Source organism: Pelophylax lessonae (genome assembly GCF_965119305.1).
Source record: "Pelophylax lessonae genome assembly, chromosome: 2".
Classification (NCBI taxonomy): domain Eukaryota; kingdom Metazoa; phylum Chordata; class Amphibia; order Anura; family Ranidae; genus Pelophylax; species Pelophylax lessonae.
In genome coordinates this window covers 521,795,131-521,813,983 of record NC_138769.1, presented here as the reverse complement: position 1 = coordinate 521,813,983, position 18,853 = coordinate 521,795,131, and the positions used below count along the sequence as shown (strand labels likewise).

General features: G+C 37.4%; 1 protein-coding gene across 1 annotated transcript in view; it reads right to left on the bottom strand.

Moving 5' to 3' along the window:
* Positions 1 to 18,853, bottom strand: part of LOC309546980 (protocadherin-9-like) — a 1,448,052-nt gene that overhangs the window by 220,569 nt on the left and 1,208,630 nt on the right. The window lies entirely within an intron of this gene.

The following is an 18,853-nucleotide window of genomic DNA, read 5'->3' as shown; positions in this document are numbered from 1 at the left end:
TTCAGGAATGATGACTACCAAAGTAATAATAGAAAATCAGTATAACATTAATTGGTACATGTAATAATGAGTAATTTCCAGATATACATTTTCAGGTCTTTCATCTCAACCTACTAAAATGGTTCCAAAGGACATGCATAAAGAAACAATTTCTATGAGTGCTGAACAGCAAAATGTCCTATATATCTCTGTGGCCAAAACAATTTACATGTTAGATAATATTGATTATTAGAAACATTCAGAATCTCCATCATGGATAGTTCCATTGGAATAAGACAAGAAAGACAGCTCATATCTATGTTTTGTAAATAGAAATGCCCCTTTTAATGTCCCTAGTAGGTTCAATGTATTATTCATGAGTTTTTAACTAAAGCTGTTACATCGATTTGTTTTTTAATATAATTAGGTGCTCATCAACTCAACAACCTAATATGGGTATGGAGTTTTATTCATCAAGGGTCAACACCTTTATATACAAACCTTTTCATTTCTATTAGACAGTAAAATATTATTATTTTTTTGTTAACAATATGTGAATATTTGTTTTCAATTTGTCAAAACAACAATAACAAATTAAGAAAAAATGTAACCACAGTATTTGTTATTTAGCTAATCAATATGGCTTACTGAAAAGTGAAAAGCAAAGAAACTTGATTTATGGCAGTTGCCATAACAATAGAATTCTAAAATGCTTGCTATGTTCTTCCCGCCGGATCTGATGTTAGTTTCTGTCAATCTATCGCAGCATGTTTTAAACTTGAGGTATTTTCATTTGTTTCTATTGTCATGCTAGTGATTTTTTGTTGCGACAATTGGGTTTTAGGATTGCTTATAAGAATAATTGAATTCCACAGTTTTTCACAAGGTTTTGTTTCCTCGGGCAGTCTGTGTTATCTATTTCTAAATTTCTTTAGAAGGGAGTTAAAAAAAGTAGGCACTACGCAGCTTCATGTCGTATCCCTTTGTTATATTGGTGTCACTTTAAATATGGTAAGTTCAAATCTGAACAATACATAAAACAAGCAAACTTTTTTTTTTTAAACTGAAAAACAATTTATAGCATTATTGCTGGTAATGCTACAGCCACTGTGGGACATGCCATGAGTAATATGTATTTAGGTTATTAACCACAGCAATCAGTCAGGGTTCCAAAATGATATGCAACAAGGGATCTGGTAGCTACAGGCAACATCTCTACTTTTCTATACTTTGTTATACTTTTCTCACTTCAGACATGTAAAAAAAATGAATAATATACCAAACGAAAAATATATAAAACTAGTTCACAAAAAGATTACAAAATGCAAAGTAAGATCGACTGAAGCTGGATTGGTTCATGGTTAATGAAAATTTGGCTGGTCTGCTATTTCTAATTCTGCACAATCTGTAAGGTCAAGTTTGTCGGTGATTGACCAGATGACCAAACAACCATGTTCAGAGGAAATGATGGTGACACAGGGAAATATGAGAGCATGACTGATTTTGAATGTAATAATCATATTTAATGTTCAGGTATGACAACAGTAACTGTAGATTTTTCTTTCTTATGAGCAGACTTGGCTTCTTGAAGCACTGGATGTACACTAAAACTGGAGCATGCTAAATCTGGTGCAGCTCTGCATAGAAACCAATCAGCTTCCTGTTTTTTCGTCAAGGCTTAAGTTGAACAAGCTGAAATTAGAAGCTGATTGACTATCATGCGCAGCTGACCAAATATTTCACTCTTCTGTTTTAGTAAATCAACCCCTGTATGTCTTCTATACCAGCAGCATCTGTAATTTAATGCCAATATGTGTTTTCCACATATGAAGCATTTGTAGTTTCATGGTCAGAACTGCTTTTGCCTTCTGTAAAGCAAATCTGCTAGGTTTTCCTGTAAGTATTTGCACTCAGTGGGGCTGATGTACTAAAAGAGTAAAAATTATTCATTGATTGTTAACTATCCAAAGTGCATGTTCAGCTTATTAAATAAGATCACTGTTTAACCTTTGTTTTCCTGAACAAAGTAAACACACTACACTCCTTTAATATGTCAACGCCAAAGAAACTTCATTCTAGTTTTAATGGACTTGGGCTCTTTGTAGCTTACGGACTAAGAAAAAAAAAAAAAAGGCATGGGGCATTATGCATTGATCTTGGGCATACCAACCCAGAGGATATTTTCGGGAGGGAGAAAACATACTTAAACAGATAAAAATAAAAAAAAAAAAAAAAAAAAAGATAAGATAATAAAAAAAAAAAATCCAGCACATAGTTATGGAAACCAATTATCTTTGAGTTGTACCAATCTAGTTTACAGCTTATTGCTCATGGATCATTTTGCTAATCTTCAATCAACAGGTGTTAAGAAGACTGGAAGGTCTTTCATGTTTTATCAGAATGTATGAGAGATATATTTGTGTTTGGCTGGCTTTACTCTCTCTAGGATTACTGTTGTCTGTTGTTGTGGTATAATGTTACTAGAAGCCTTCTGTTCCTTCTTTATGCAAACATAAATTAAATTAATTAAATAATCACATTATAAATCAAAGAACATAGTTTTAATTTCACCTGCGTGCGGCTACTGGAGAGGCAAACAAAGCAATGTATAAAAGCAAATCCACACTTGGTTTGCCATAATCATATAATAATCAGGTATATTCCTAAAAGGAACAGATAATTCTACACGTTATTAAAGGGAAACAATGTGGCAACTGAAAATAGTGCAGATACTTGCATTGTAGTCATGTTTGGTGGTATTAAAGAGATGCTTATTTACAAGCATCATCTCCAAGGAGTCAGGTTCTGGCACCAGCAAATACTAACAATACAATATTGCAATTTAACAGGCCTTGCTGTGATGGTACTCAAGGATGCTTACAGCAAGCTACTGGGACTTTCGCAAAACATGATGGATGAGCCTAGAGGTGTTTCTTCAAGGAAAGTACAGCAATGCTCATTTCAAAGAAGTATTTTAGATAAATATAATTCTATTACAGCATTTTATCTCCTCTGTCTGTATGTGTGATTGAATAGGCGTGTTGTTTTTTCTTAAAGTGTATGTAAAGCCTAACATTCTTGATCTGTATATTATACTATTGAAAGTGTTTTGTTATGCTTGTCCATGTAATAAAAATATGTGTTGCTCCTACTAAAAATCTTGTGAGCTGATAACCTCCTGGATAAACAATTAAACAAATAACAAGGATTACATTAGTAAAGTTGAGTAAGGCCCCTTTCACACAGGCTGTATGATTAGGTCTGCCTGTCTGTTTTGTAGGCCGACCTTATCAGTCCCTCCATTCACCTCTATGGAGCGGCAGATGTCACATGTCCGCTCACATCTGCCGCTTTACGATATGATCCTGTCCGCCAAAACCAGACACATGGTGGTCCTATTTTCCATCTGTCTGGCGGATTGGATATGACCGCCTGTCTGTTTTTGACCCAACTTCCCCATAGGGGAGAGAGGGACTGTGTCCATCTCCGCTCTGCAGAGTGAGTGGAGATGGGCCTGTCATCCATCTGCTCAGTGGGTGTCAGCGGAGCAATCCCCTGCTGAACAAGCGGAGTCCATGCAACGGTAGTGCCCATATGAAAGGGGCCTAAGGGCTTTGTGTTTATTAACTATTCTTAATGTTGCAGATTTTAGCAGTTTAAGCAGCTGCATGGCGACAACATCACAATAGGCCAGCAGGTCAACCACTTACTGTAGGTACCTGATAAAGATAGCTACCCACTTGTGTATCATGACCATTTTCCTATGTAACAGTATCCCCTTTTGGTATTCCTAATGAACTCTCACTAAGCAGAAGGAGCAGTGCTTCTAAAAAATTCAACAATCTTATTTTCCCATCCAGAAGAATGGCTTGCAGCACAGCCCCACTCCCTTTTACCAATTATTGATCTTGTGTTACTTAGTGGAGAGGTTTTTCTGCTTAAAGGCTAGGTTCACCTTTAATAACATGTTACAAGTTACACTAATATTTAGGGTGTAACATGTAGCATGTTACTATGCACCAGCCTTGCACCCCACAATCTACACTCTGTGACAGTGGACAGGGCTTTTTTCCCTGCACCGCTGTCACAATTTAAAAACAGCATGAAAAAAGAACCATCTGCCACCATGTCAGATGGTTAACTTCAAGGGCAGTAGTGAGCTCTAGTGTAGATGTTTGACACTTCCTACAGATTAAAAAACAGAATATCCATACAGAGGTACATGCAGAAAGCTGTAGACAGTGTCTGAAGGAGCCTGCCATGTCACATGTGGCCTGCTGATCATGGGTAAAATGCTCTCCAGACTCCTAAGAAAAAAAAAATCACTTTTGTACCCGAAAAAACTATGTGCATTTTTTTTTGAAGGTGAACTAAGTCTTGAAAACAAAGCTAAACTAGATAATTGTATATGTTTCCATATGTTAGCCTGTACTACAAGAGTTGGACTTGTTAAGTTGGCTATTTTAAATATTGTTTGTTTATATAATGAGATTACTGCTTATTAAAATCTGCAACCTTTATCTATTGTATATATATAACAGGCTAAACTTTCATTTGCAGTGGTAAGCCATGCATGAGACAGGAACACCCATGGGAGGTCAAAGTAGGTTAGTGCTGCACTTTTTTTTAGCAAGACAGCAAACAAACTCAGTTTCAGCGAAGGAGGGCTTTGTACTGCAAGTCCATTGCATGAAACATAAACAAAATCTGCTTTTCTGAGCCACTAACTAGGCTCAGGTCAGTTTCTGACCACAGGGTGCCCCCTGAGGGGTTGTCTGGCAGAAACAAAAGAAAAACTTGTACGGATTTTACTGTTCTTTCAGCACACAGCCTATTCAGCCAGTAGAACATGAGACAGAGCCATGAGCATTAGACATAGAGTGCCAGTGGCAGACCTGGGAAGAGGAGGATCGGGCTGCTCTGTGCAAAACCACTGCACAGAGCAGGTAAGTTTAACATGTTTGTTATTTTTTTAAATTGCCTTTAATATTACTTTAGGATTTTGAGGAAAACATTTTTTTTTCCAAATTGGCCACAAACCCTGCAGGTCCTTACCATTTGTTTTATGAGAAATCTGAGTGACACATACACACTACCCACAATCTTGCCCACCAATGCTTTAAAAAGATACAAAAATAGTCTCATGTCTGTTATTTAATTGTTTAAAAATTCTAAAATAAAATAAATGCAATCACAACATTTATTTTTTTTCCCACAGAATGGAGAGTGATTTGAACTCTTGTCAGGCTCTTATTTCTGTCTGTGTCTCTATTAGGGAGACACTTTCTATTTGTCTTGTTCCTCATTATCCCTGAGAGTGAAAATGGAAAAAAAAAAACCTAAATCCAGAACAGGAAAAGAGGGAAAATCTTCCAATCAGCACATTTGCTCTATTTTTCTAGATTGCATTACATTATATGTTCCCCTTTTACACACAAAGCAAAGTCTATGCTACTTTTTCAGTTTCTGGTAACTAAAAATTTCTATATTAAACCACATCAAGTGTAATACTTACACTTTTCCCCCCTTCCTTCCCAGGCCAATTTTCAGCTTTTAGCACTGAAATACTTTGAATGACAATTGCGGGGTCATGCAACACTGTACCCATATAAATTTTTTATCATTTTTTTCACACAAATAGAGCTTTCTTTTGGTGGCATTTAATCTCAGCTGGGATTTTTATTTTCTGCTAAATAAACAAAAAAATAAAAATTTTCTTTGTTTCTGTTATACCTTTTGGTAAATAAATAATCTTTCCTCGTACATTTGGGCCAAAATATAGGTTTCTATATTCCTTTGGTGAAAATCATCTAAACCAGTGTATATTATTTAGTTGGTAAGAAAAGTATAGAGTCTGCAAACTATGTTACTGTATATCTAATTGAAAATTGATCAATCCTGATGTACACTACTGATGGCCTATATCATTTTTTGAGGCCCCTAAAATGCAAGGGCAGTACAAATATCCCCCAAATGACCCCTTTTGGAAGGCAGACAGTCCAAGGTATTTAGTAGAGGGCATTGTGGGATTTTTGAAGTTGTAATTTTTTGTCAAAATTTTTTGGAATTTGCAAATTTGCCATTTTTTAAAAATGTTTACATACTGTCACCAGTGCAGTTCAGTGTCATCATATAACTAATATTATCACTGTACTACTCAGGTGAGGCATGATCTTGGGAGGACACCAGATGATGCCCTGCCAGGATAAAGAGCTCTCACTTGGCCATCATATTACAATAGGCAGGACAGGAAGCAATTAACAAACTAGCTTAAAAAACAATAGTGTATAGTAATCTATAAAAATAGGAAATGTTCAAGGCTTAATAAAAGCTGAACCAATGAAAAATAACTTATATTTACCATTTTTATTACCATATATTGTTATTAAATCTATAGTATATTATTACAATGTGTACTACTATACTACTAAAGTAGTGTGCATGGGGTTTAAGGCTATATCGGGCAGACTTCTGCTCAATTGTTTCACCTCACTCGCAAAGCCTTTGCTTTTAAATACTTTTAACGTTTGCTTAGATGCTTTAATATTTTAGACTACCTACAAGCCTATGCAAAGTATTTTAATTATTTTTTAACAATCAAGTTTATTGAGAACATGGAGTACATAACAAAGAGAGAAATGTGGTTTAAGTACAATCATGTCAAAAAGGTGAGTACAGTAGCTTAGATTAACACCAATGGAGCATAAGAAGTTCTGAAAGAGAATAGCATTTAAACTGCAAAACAGTGGGAATAAATGAAGAACAAGATAGTGCATAAGCGGTAATTCGTATTACAAATAATAGTCGTAAACTACGTTGAAATATCTCCCTAATGAAGTAATCAGTCTATAACACAGACAAGGAGGAAAATAAGTATGGGCCGCGGGTCATAGACCTGTTACAGGCTAGAGTGTCAATCTAATTGCCCGGGCGCTGACAGCAGAGAAAAAAGAAAAAAGAGATGGGGACTTAGGTTGGGTGAAAGAGCTAAAGATATAAAGGAGAAGGCAGAAAAGTTGGTACAGAGGTAGTAGTAGCAGCCAACTCAGGGTATTGGTGGGAGGAGTATGGTGAAGAGGCTTGAAAAAGGATCCAAGGTTTCCAGCAGGTGAGGAAGCAAGGGATCCTGTCATGGGCCACTGCGCTAACCCTTTCCATCTCATGCGTTCTTCTTAACCAGTAGGGATGATCGAACTTTTGAAAAGTTCGGTTCGGCCAGAACATCCGAACTTCCCGAAAGTTCGGCCCGGATTTCAGAACCCCATTGAAATCAATGGGACCCGAACTTCGGTAATCAAAAAACACCATTTGTAAGCCCTAAAACCCAATAAATGCCCCTAAAAAGTACCTAGGGTTCTGGGTCATGCCCCATTAACTATTAATCACACAAAAAAAGTTCTTAAAAATTGTCATTTTTGATAAAAAAGCCAATAATTGAAAAAAAAAAGAGAGATTTTTTTGATTTTTGACTTTGGATTTAATATCTGGGGGGTCTAAAAAGTGTACATGTGAAGTTTCAGCTCTGTAGCATGTCCAGAACCATGAAAAAAAAAAAGATAATTTTTCAGTAGAACAGGGATGTGGGACCCTCCTATTACACCTATATGATCTTTTTTTCTGGTTCTGGACATGCTACAGAGCTGAAACTTCACAGTCCCCCAGACACAAAATCACACAAAAAAAGTTCTTAAAAATTGTCATTTTTGATAAAAAAAAGCCAATTATTGAAAAATTTAAAAAAAAGAGAGATTTTTTTGATTTTTACTTTGGATTTCGTATCTGGGGGGTCTACAAAGTGTACATGTGAAGTTTCAGCTCTGTAGCATGTCCAGAACCATAAAAAAAAAGATAGTTTGTATTAGAACACTTTCAGCTCAGGGGGTTAGCTTCTCTTCTCGGTTTTCACACCTTGCCGGCTTGAAAGCAGGCATTTTTTGGGGTTCTTTGCAGTCAGGAAAAACATCTGAACTTGTGTATAGTGGTACTGTGCACAAGTTCTGATGTTTTGCCTGCCTCCAAAAACCCCCAAAAAATGCCAGCAAAAACACACCTGGGCATTTTTTTTTTACGCTAGCGTTTTTTTGGGCATTTTTTGGGGTTCTTTTGAGGCAGGCAAAACATCTGAACTTGTGTATAGTGGTATATATACACACATAATTATATGTATATAGACACCTAGCCATATATAGGTGTGATAGTAGCAGAAATATATTACTGTAAATGATTTCATTAGCGCAAGCATATATTTCTGCTACTATCACACCTATATATGTCTAGGGGTATATATACACAGACATATATGTGTATATATACCCCCTATACACATGTTCAGATGTCATGTCTGACATCAAACATGTCCTCAAAAAAGCACTGGCAGTGGCAGCCCCTGCAGCATGAAAAATGCTTGGCTGGTGAGAAGCCATATTCCTGTCCCGAAGCAACTCAGAGAAATGATCGTTTCTCTATAGCGGTCACCCTGCTATGGAAGGGTTTTGTCACCCTTCCATAGCAGTCACTGTCAGTTAACCCTACACTACACTACTGTCCCCTTACACTTAACACTTTCCCTACAGAAACTAAATTTTTGAAGCTAACTTAAGTGTAAAGGAGCACTCTAACTACACTAGATATCCCTTTCCTCTCACTAAAAATAGCTAAATGACACTTTGTAACACATTAGAACAGAACAGCATTCCACTCTCTTCCATGGCCCGTACAAGAATGTTAGGAATTTGGCGGGGGTGATCTTATATACTGGGGGGCGTATTCACTAATGATTGGTCTAGGGACCCCCTAGTCACTCCAATCACATTCCTAGCATTCTCCTGCCCCCTCAATTGGCTTTTGCTAATGGTTATGGTCCAATCACGGGCTTTTAAAGCCCATTTCCTGAAGCATTGCATTTTGGTCGGTTCTGGTTGCCGAATTCCGAACTTTTTGGGCAAAAAGTTCTAAATTCGGCCAAACCTCGAACACCCAATGTTCGGGCCGAACCGATGGTGGACCCGAAGCGTTCGATCATCCCTATTAACCAGTCAGAGATAGAGGGTATGGTGCTGGTCTTCCAGTGCAGGAGGAGAAGTAATCTAGCCGCATTGAGGAGGTGGATAAGCAGGGAATTTTTATAGCTATGGAATGGAGTGGTATGAATGTGTAGTAGGCAGAGTTCGGGAGAGAGGAGAGGAGGACGTTTTCGCCCTCAATGGTCGAGCTCAATTTTTGAAATTGTTGCCAGAAGTTGGAAACAAGGGGGCGAGACCACTAGATGTGAATCATGGTGCTCGTTTCCCGGCCGCATCTCTAACACGTGTCATCCGCGTGTGGGTACCAGGGTTTAAGTTTATCGGGTGTAGCATACCATTGTGAGAAAAGTTTATAGGCAGTTTCCTGCATTTTCATGCTCAGTGAACATTTGTGTGCGAGGAGACATGCTCTTTTCCATTGCGCATCAGAGATAGAAATATTTAACGAGGCGAGCCACCTCTCCCGAAATCTGTCTGGTTTTCCATCAATATGTTTCTGTAGCCAGGAGTATGTCAGAGAGATGGTCCTCTCAACCTTTTCCCGCCAATCACAAGCTCTCTCAAAATCACTCAGTGATCTTTGCGCAAGGTACCGTCTTTTATGGGAGGTAATGTAGCTGCGTGTTTGAAAGTATGACCAGTAGGGCATCTTCCAGCTCGGTAGTAGATTTGTAAAGTCATCCAATTGTCCGAATGCGCACTTAACAAAGCGGTCTCGAGCTAGCATTGGAGATGAGGGATTCTTTAGGAATGTAGGGTTATGTAGGCCTGGATGGAATTCTGGATTATTTACCAGTGGCGTAAGTGGACCTGGCGAGGATGAAATGTCATACTTCAGAGCTATGCTATGGAATATCTTTAAGGTGGGTCCGATTAGGGGATGTGACCGAAGTGGTTTAGGGCAATGTGCCAAAGGTATCCAAGGCGTGTACGCCAAGGAGGAGGTGGTGAACAAGTCCTCGACCCTGACCCAATCCTTTGCATTGGCATGGCAATTCCAATCAATAATCCTGGAAAGGTGGACAGCCAAATAGTATTGCTTAAAGTTAGGCAAGCCCATACCTCCCATAGATTTAGATTCGGTCATAATGTCAAAATGTACTCTTCTGGGCTTTTTATGGTTCCACACAAATTGTATCTGTAGGGAACACAATTTTCTGAAAAAATTTGAGGGTATGGCGATAGACAAGGCTTGCAGAAGGTATAGTAATTTTGGTAGGATAATCATTTTAATGATAGAGGCTCGTCCAAACCAGGAAAAGTGTTTGGGCATCCATGCCTGCAAGTTTCGGGTAATGTTTGCAAGTAGTGGGAGGTAGTTATGTTCATATACATTTTTAGTATATTGCGTGAGCATGACCCCCAAATATTGAATGGCAGTGGAGTTCCATTTGAACATACAAGTTTGTTGAATGACGGAAACCTGTTGTGAGGATAAGGTCACTTTTAAGGCTTCCGACTTATGATAATTTATCAACATGTTGGACATATACCCATATGTCTCTAACGAATCAAGTAGGTTGGGTACTGAAATCTAGGGAAGGGAAACATAGAAAAGCAAATCATCCACGTAAGCAGCAACCTTATATTCCCTTTCATCTATAACAATACCCCTGTTGGAGGGGTGCAGGTTAATTGTACCAATAAAGGGTTCCAATGACAGAATGAATAAGAGAGGTGAGAGTGGGCAGCCCTGGCGGGTTCCATTGCGAATGTAAATCGGTTCAGAAAGAGTACCATTCACCTTAAATTTGGCCAAGGGGTTTGTGTACAACGCTGCAATCCAGGCAAGCATGTGATCTCCCATCCCCACGTGTCTACAAGTCGCGAACGTGAAGTCCCACGCCACTCTGTCGAAGGCCTTCTCCGCGTCTGTGGGCAGGAGAAGGCCTCCGACTTTATCTGCATGAAATCTGTGAATTTCAGTACGTTGTCCGTGCCTCTTGTCCTGGCATAAAGCCAGCCTGTTCCGGGCCAATCAGCTGTGTAAGCAAGGGTTTGAGGCAGTTTGCCAAAATCTTAGCCAATAGCTTGAGATCTAGGTTTAATAGGGAAATGGGTCGCTAATTGGCGCATTCAGAAGCGTCTTTGTTAGGTTTAGGGACCACTGTTATGTGTGCCTGGGTAAAAGATGTTGGGATTGTGCTGTCTGAGAATAACGAGTTTAGTGTTGTGAGAAGTGGTTGTGAGATCTGCTTAATGTAGGTCTTGTAGTAGTGGCCTGTGAAGCCGTCGGGGCCAGGGCTTTTGTTTGGTTTTAGGGATCTAATCGCTAAGAGGAGTTCCTCAGCAGTAATGGGTTGTTCTAGAGACGAGGAGTCCGCTTCAGAGATGTGTGGGAGTTTGCTATTTCGGAGGAAGTCCCAGATAAGGGAAGGTCTGTCACCTTGTAAAGATGCCGGCTTGTGTCGCGCTGGTCGGTTGTAGAGGTTAGTGTAAAACTCCTGGAAGTGTTGGGCGATAAGGCATGTGTCGCAATCTAATTTCCCCGATTTGTTTTTGATACCATGAATATTGGAGGATAATTGAGCATCCTTGAGGGCTTTGGCCAAAAACTTTCTGGATTTGTCTCCCTGTTTATAATAAATATGTTTGCGTTACAACAGTAAACGCTTTGCTTTGGATTCCAGGATTTGTCTCAGGTCTTTTCTGGCAGAAATAAGGGCCTGGAGAGTATCAATTGCCAGGGATTGTTTGTGTAAAGATTCTAGTGATGTAATCTGGGCTAGAAGTTCAGCAATCACTCTCTCTCTCTGTTTCTAAAGTATTTTAATTATTAACTGTTATTGAAAAACTATTGTGCAAGTTGATGAAAAAGGTATGCTGGGCACATCACTTGTCAGAAAAGTAAAGGCCATATAGGTCATGGAAAAAATCTTCCATTGTTTTATATGCTGATGAATTTCAAATGTATGACATATAAGGATTATAAGTACAAGTGCACCCTTTTCTGCCTGGTAGCTGATTGTTAACTTATGGAAGACAACACAAGGTGATGAGTCTTTAGATTCGTTTTTCTAATTTATTTTATGGACAGTCCATCAAAAATGTTATTTCAATTTTTGGTATGTGCTAGATTCAGTATGTGCATGTGTTTCTTATTTCCTCAGAGACTATTCATTCACACTAGGTACTTACTGCCATCTATTTACAGTATGATACTTACTGCCATCTAGCGGCCAAATACAATATTTTTCATGTTAAATCAATGAAAGACATTCATTAGGCACAGAAAATAGTCTAATAATATACATTGTGTCTATCTATCTATCTATCTATCTATCTATCTATCTATCTATCTATCTATCTATCTATCTATCTATCTATCTATCTATCTATCTATCTATCTATCTATCTATCTATCTATCTATCTATCTATCTATCTATCTATCTATCTATCTATCTATCTATCTATCTATCTATCTATCTACATCCCCTAGTTTATTGTTTGACTTTTATGTAAAATAAATGAACATTAATTGGACTGGTTTACAGGATTGTCTGAAATTTGATATTTTCTATGTCCTGTTCAGTTCATGAATCTTTAACTATAGCATGATGGAAAACAAAACAAAACATAATGGGGTTGATTTACTAAAGTTGGAGAGTTAGAAGCCGATTGGCTGCCATGCACAGCTATGCCAGAATGTGTATTCTCCAGGTTTTTGTAAAGCAACCCCTACATGACTATTATTTTTCTGAAATTAATAAAATGTGAATCTGCACTAAGCAAACTCTCTGCAATTCTGTCCAGTGACCATTAGTGAACACAGTAAAGTCAAACAGCCAGACATTTAATGGATGATGGAACAAGCCCTAAAAAGTAAAAATAAATACAGAGTGTGACTTCTTAAAGGAGTGTCAACACACATATAATAAAGATATTTTATACCAACCACTTTGTCATCATTTACTGCTCAATGTCAGGAACATCCAAATGCCCTTGATAAGGCCTTTGTACAATCTATTAGATAATCAATCCAGTTTAGGCTCTTGACTATTTACCTTGAGCTATGATTTATTAGCACACACCTTGCTGTAGCATACCCCTTGATTAGCATTTAGAGTAAATATACCTTGCCTGACCGTTTTATACTTCAAAGCACATTTAACATATTTACAGTTAAAGTACTTGCAGAGTTTGCTACATAATTTATCTGATTATCAAAATCCATTATTATGACAGCTCTCATACACATTTCAATTGAGTATTCTCATAGACAGGAGAATAAAAGCTTTATCTGCAAAAGAATAAAATCCCCATCTTATAAATATACAATGAAGTACTGTGGCTGAAAGGTTATTATTGATATCTTACACCATATATCCAATCAGAGATGGGATGGTATGTCCTCCTCTACAGGATTTTACCCTATGATGTCTTTTTCCACAATCAAAGACATAGCGCTTGATTTACTAAAACTGGAGCGTGCAAAATCAGGAGCAGCTCTGCATAGAAACGCTTCTGTGTTTTTTTTTTTTTTGTCAAAGCTTAATTGAATTGGCTGAAGTTAGAAGCTGATTGGCTACCAGGCAGAGCTACACCAGATTTTGCATTCTCCAGTTTTAGTAAATCAACCCCTTACTGACGGATTCTAATCAATGTGATCTATTAGTCTGTGCAGATACTTGAAAGACTACTGTAGAACCATTTGGTGGTAAACTGTACCAGAAATAGGAATAATATAAATGGTACACAAGTATTCTGGTAAGTAATTTTTTGGATAGTGCAATTAGATTGAATACATATACTTTTCCTTTAAAGTGGACTTACAGTATCATCAGTTTCAAGTACTAAACATGCGTAAGTGTGACACTTTCAATGGTTCTTCAGACAGTATTGTAAATCCTGATGTCTATGTAGATTGTGACTGTGTTCACAATTGCCTGACACAGATTGTACTCCTACCGCAGATTCTTATCTTGTGGAATGGTAAAAAATGATGATGTTGCACTCTCAGTGAAGAATGAGGGAGAGGAGACTGAGAAAATGATTCATCTTGCCTGTAGCAGACTGATGACATCATGTCAACCTATATGCATTAACTTGGTTAGAGCTTTAGAGATTTTTTTTTTTAAATGTAAAGGTGCAGCTTTTTTTTTTTTTTTTTTTTTATAATGGCATGGTTATTGCATGCAGTCATAAAGTATGATATAAAAATAAAATATAATCAAATCCAGTTAGATGTCCAATCAAATCCTAATTCCAATCAGTGCTTTAGATACATCCAGTAATCAAGTTAATACATTTTTCAAGGTATTTTTGTTATTATAAGATACAGAAAGATGGGTGTGAGAAAACAATCATGTTTTCCTAAAGAAAAAGAAAAAAAAAAACAGTTTTAGCCTGGTTTTAGGTGTGGCATGCCAAGAGACTCTAAATGTGTGATATCGTGCATTAAAGGATAATGAGGCTGTTTATTACAGTGATTTACAGTACCTGTGCTTGAGTGGAAAGCTAATTTTTGTCTTAAAAGGATTGCAAAGGCAGGTTTTATTTATTTATTTATTTTTTTTTATCTTAATGCATTCTTTGCATTAAGTTAAAAAAAACCTTCTGTGTGCATCAGCCCCCCTAATAATTACCTGAGCACATCTTTATTCAGCGATGTTGCAGTAGTTTCTCAGCAGCCCAGCATTCCCCTCCTCATTGGCTGAAACAGCAGTGCAGCGCAATTGGCTCCCGCTGCTGTCAATCAAAGTCAGTCAGCCAATCAGGAGAGAGACACAGGGAGCTGTGACTCGGCTTGGGTGCCCCCACAGCAAGCTGCTTGCTAGGGGGGCACTCAACAGGAGGGAAGGGCCAGGAGCACAGAAGAGGGACCTGAGAAGAGGAGGATCTGGGCCACTCTGTGCAAAACCATTACACAGGGCAGGTAAGTATAAAATGCTTGCTATTTTTTATTTTTTTTTAAACAAGACTTTACAATCACTTTAAGAAACAGCCCCAGTTTGAACAAAACATACAGAGAAATCAACTTCTGTAACCTCCTGTAAACACAGTGGGGGGGGGGGATGTTACAAAGGGTCATTGTGCAAGAGCTTTTACAAAACTCAGGTACAAATGAATAAGATTTCCCTAAAACTGTTTTCCTGTTACCATATTTAGCTTCTGCATTGTATATGGACCCTCTTTTGGTCAGGATTCCTAGAATTTTATACAATATGAAAATTTTTTTAAGGTCCTGTACATGCTGTTATACAACATTATGTAATTATTACTATAATACAATAATCTGAATGCACCATTAGGTAGAGTGTTCTTTATATGTATAAAAGGTATAGTCCACTATTTAAAAAAAGGGTGATGGTCCTATGTCCTCTAAAAAAGACTCCCCTTAGCAGCCCTTGCATTTGCACTATTTGACCATCACCTGCAGTTTGGGTTCTGTGTTTAACCTCAGGGTCTAAAGCTATTCTAAAAAGGCAAAATCATAGGTAATGTGCTGTAAAATTGTAAAATATGTTTTAAGTTTCTATTTTTCCTATTTAGTGAGTTTTTGTACATATGAATGTGCAAGTTGGGACTGTGGAAGCCATTAAAAAGATTGAGGGTCTGTAAGTAGGGGTCTGTAAGGATTTATTGTACATTTAATGCACTTGCCTGTCATTTACACTTGGTCAGCTAATGATGTGTACTAGTTGCCCTCTGTAGTGTGTACTTTCAATTTTTTTTGTCCTGCACTGATGTCTGGATAATGAATCCCTAAGTAATGACCTCTCTTAACTTTGACTAGGCTTCTGCATCTAATGGGCTGGTTTTACCTTTGGCTCTTCCCTAGCCTTCCTTTATCTGACCTTATGGCATAACATAACTTTGAACTTTCTTTGCCCTCTTTGTGTGTGGATTTTTTATAGTTTTTATTTAAGTAGATTTTTGTATTACATAGATTTCAAATGTTCACCTTACTCTTTAGGCTTGGTTCACACTTGTGCAATTAGGGAACCAGCGCAATTCCTGTGCGAGTTCCCACATCACACCTGAGTTACCGATGGTTCACACTGACATCTGCAAACCACTGTGGGTGTCAATGTAAAGTTAATGACACCCCCAGATCAGTTCGCAGATCGCAATGTGAACTGTGAAATGGTACTGGAATCGGATCGCGTAGCTGTGAACACCCATGCGCTCTGATTCAAGTGCGGCCCAAAAAAAGGGCGCTGCATCATTTTGGTGTGAATGCATTGCTATTTCAGCCATAAAGTTTGTATGGCTGAATTTGCATCGTACAGACATCACATGTGCTCTGCACAGCAATGCGATGGGAATGACATGCAATGTCTGTGATCGCATAAGTGTGAACCCAGCCTTAACTGGATTTCTACTTTAAAAATATTTTTTTTTCTTTTTTCTTTTTTAATAATCAACTCCATAGTGAAATAAAATAGTTTTAACTTGTACGTTTACAGTAATGATACTTAATCATGCAAATAACACGTAGGTGGTATTGTTGAATATCCTGAATATACTGAATATATATCTATATAGTATATAGATATATATCACAAATTAAAAGAACTGAACACACCCAATTGCTATAATTTCAGCTTGGAAAATCCCTTTGTTTACATTTATGAATCCAATTTTCTTTTAGATATATAATTCAAAATCAACCCCCATGCAATGGGGTTGCTTCATAAGACTACATTTCAGAGAAACAACCCAGAAACAAACAAAAACAAAACAAAAAAATTAACAGAAGTTCTAACTCGATCACTATCTATCCAAAACTAAAAAAGTGTAAAGCTTAACCACTTTAAGACCGGAAGGATTTGCCCACTTCCTGACCAGGCCCTATTTTGCAATTCAGCACTGCGTAACTTTAACGGAAAATTACTCGGTCGTGCGATGCTGTACCCAAACACAATGTTTCCCCTTTTTTTCTCACAAATAGAGCTTTCTTTTGTTGCGATTTTTATTTTTTGCGCTATAAACAAAAAAAGAACAACAAAAAAAGAGCGACAATTTTGAAATAAAAAAAAAACATTCTGCAATATGACATTCTCAAAAAAAAAATCTAATTTTTTTTACATTTTAGGCCAATTTGTTTTTCTGCTACATATTTTTGGTAATATATTTTTACATCTCCTGTTACTGATAAAAAGATAGAATGATAGATATTCTATGCAGTTATTTTTAATTCTCCTTGACCTTTAAATGTTGATTATTATGAATTCCAAAGTGAAAAGATTGCTGCACTGATAAAAATGTATCCATTGACTGATAAACCTGCAAATCAAAGGCAGCTTGCCCCTAGAGCATAGAGGGTCTTCAAAAAATAGAAAATTGTGGTATTTGTTCCAATAGGAATTTGACTCTCCTTGAAGTAGGTCATTTTGTAATGTCATCTATTAATATTGTATTTTTATCCATAAACTTCATACAGTGTGCAGCTCTATTCCTTTGAGGTTCAAGGGTGATCCTGTAATCTTCTGTGACCACAATTTGTCACAGAATTGTTTTCCAGAGAGAACAAGTTTTTTCTCCTCTTTTCTCACATTCTCAGATGCAGTATATGATTTCTACCAAAGCCTGACTAATCCTATAACGTTCCAAAGTAAGAAGATTAGTATGAAATAGTTTCCATTCATAATACTCTGTTGGAGAAAAACTGACACAAAGATAATTCAGATATTGGAGAGCCTTCAATGAATCATTTGTGGCATATCTTATGACATTCTGTGCTTTACTGATAACATTACAAAAATAGAATGTGGTCGCCAATATTATTTAAAAATATATTTCCACATAACTTTTATGTCATTGAATTTGGTAAATATTAATTCTGTGGTAATACAATTGGGGAAATCTTTAAGAAGTGATGTTAAACTATAAAATATTTTACAAAGAGAAGGGATATAGTGGTTGAAAAGTGACAAGGGTAGGGTGGGGGTAAAATTACCATGTTTCCCACAGACATACTATTATGTGTTGAGCTGTTCTTAGTCCAGCTAGGCTTCAGACAATTTACTTGCTTATGAGTCAGAGAAATTTCTCACAGAGTGCATCCAGCAGGCTAAGCTGAACAGAAGGGGAGAGTTATTAGACTGAACATTTAGAACTGTGATTTGAAGGTGCATTGACAAAATCTAAGTTAGATAATCAATTGCGCACTTGCTTCACCTTTCTTAATATTTACAACTATGTCTTATTGCTCTGCCTTTCCTTGACCTTTACCCTACTATCAGTTAGCTTTTGTCTCTCCCTCAGTCTGTCTTCCCCTCTTCTGCCACCAGTATTACAAATTGTTGAGGGCTTATAAGGACTCCAAATTTTTGTCTGGGCTTTTTGTGTCCATGACTACTGAATTTGGGCTTTTGTCTTGTGTTGCTGCATTGTTTATATGGTTCTTTGTTTTGGGTAATATGCTTCTAAACCTGATGGTCATGTGCGCTTGACTTTCTTCTCCTCAATCAATTCCCTGGTATTCCTTCCTGTGAGCAGTCCTAGTCATTAAATCTGAAATTGAATCTGTTATATTTTGCCTTCCCTGGTTCTTCCTTTCCCCCTCATTATTATGCTAATAGAATTTTTAAATACAAATATTACATTTTTATGACATACTTTATTTTAGACTTGTTATTGTCATCATTGGGCATTTGTGATTCTATATGCAGTGCAGGCAGATCGTTGCTGGTGGGAGGCGCCAGCAGTGTTCTATACATAGTTTAATGAAAACATCACAGCACCCTGCCTTAATACTCCTCTTAAGAGTCCTCCATTTCATTGGGAGGAGCAATGCAAATATCAAAATACTTTGATGGGTAGAGGTTGATCTGGTGGACTGGGTGTTTCTAAGCAGACTACAACTGTGTGAAACCCATTCTAGGTAATAATATACTTTTGTAGT